The sequence below is a fragment of the Gaeumannomyces tritici genome (genome assembly GCF_000145635.1).
Source record: "Gaeumannomyces tritici R3-111a-1 unplaced genomic scaffold supercont2.191, whole genome shotgun sequence".
In the NCBI taxonomy this organism is placed as follows: Eukaryota; Fungi; Ascomycota; class Sordariomycetes; order Magnaporthales; family Magnaporthaceae; genus Gaeumannomyces; species Gaeumannomyces tritici.
Genome location: NW_008804735.1, coordinates 1 through 1,680, shown reverse-complemented (window position 1 = coordinate 1,680; position 1,680 = coordinate 1).

The window sequence follows — 1,680 nt, the reverse complement described above, 5'->3', positions numbered from 1 at the left end:
GGGACCAACGAGCCTACTGTTGGTCCGGTTGGGATAAAAGAGAGGGAAGGAATATATAGCAGGAAAAAGGGATAAAGGAATGGGTTATGTGCGAGCCCGTAGGCCTATCATTACCGTCCAGCGATGGTGTTACACGGAAGAACCCGTGGACCCAACTAGTCGGCCTCACGAGTCGGCCTCACGGAGGTCCGAGGACCTGCATAAGCGCTTAACGGCCCTGAGGCCCAGCGGTGAAGGTCGGGAAGTGTTATGGCCGGAATAATGGAGGCACGCTGGCCTTGCATAGGCGCTATGAACGAAGATTCTACACTGAAGAGAAAGGAAAGGAAATGGCGCTCGTCGCGCTGGTGCGACACGCGCCTGAAGTGTCGCGATCTATGTGGCTTGTATCTGCCCCACATGCCCCACAGCGGTGGCGGTGCCACTGGTCGTATGGCCTGTGGCGGGACCGTCACACTACCCCCTCCCAAACCTCGTATCGCGAGTGCCACAAGTGATGCGAGCTGGCAGTCAGTTATGCCGTAACAACCTGGTCCGTCTCTTTGTTGTAACCTTAACTGGCACGTTGTCGTCAGGATGATCTGGGTCAAAACGGTCTTCGGCTGCTGCGCGCATCCATTCCGCCAATCGTTTCGGTGGGCCGTCTGCCTCTGGATATAACTTGTGAAAGTCATCTAGGGCTACCGGGGAGTTCTTAAAGTTCGCGGCGGGATACCAAGTGTCATCCGGGTCGTGACCCCGCCAGGCTGCTTGGTACTGTAACTGGCGTCGTGACACCCGTGAGCGTTCGATTCGTTCGACTTCGTATTCGGCCTCTCCGTCGATGTCCTCTGGCGGAAGCGGAGTCTGATGCTGCTGAGGCAGCGGGTCTGTAGATGCTTTGCGGAGGCGGTCGGCGTGGAACAGGTTCTTGACTTTGTAGTTGCCGGGCAAGTCGAGAACATAGCTGTGCCCTTTCACCTCGAGGATGCGGAAAGGTCCTGCGAACAGTGAGTTAACCGGGTTGTCGGGGCGGCCGTTGAGAAACCCTTCTTCCTGAGGAACACCAAGTCGTTGATGTTGAAATCCACTGGCCTGCATTTCTTGTTCGCCTGGTTCTCTTGCCGTTTCTGTGTGGCTGTCGCGCGCTGCTTTGCCAAGTCCTGGACCCCTTTGATACGTTTGACGAGGTCGCATGCACGTTTTTCTGGGTCAGAGCCATCGGTTGATACGTCGAGATCAAGCGAAAGGGGGTCTCTCGCATCCTTGCCCATCATCACTCGAATCGGGGCCATGCCGATCGTCGAATGCCACGACGAGTTGTGGGCAAAATCTAACGCGGGGATGTGATTGCTCCAATCCGATTGGTATTTGTCGACGTAAAAGCGTAGCCTTTGATCCAGTTCTTGGTTGGTGATCTCCACGGCACCCTGTGTTTGCGGATGGAAAGCTGAGCCGTGACGATGTTTGGTGCCTGTCAAAAGGTTGATCTTTGCCATAAACTTCGAAATAAACGGACCTGCGTTGTCGCTAATCCACACGAACGGATACCAAAGAAGCGGTAAGGGTAACGATAGTACCGCCCTGCTAACACCTCGGCCGTGTCGGACTTTTTTCCTGGAATCGTGGCGATGATGCGGCTGAACTTGCAGATGAATACCCAGACGTAATCGTACCCTCGCTCGTCTTGGGGCATGTCCT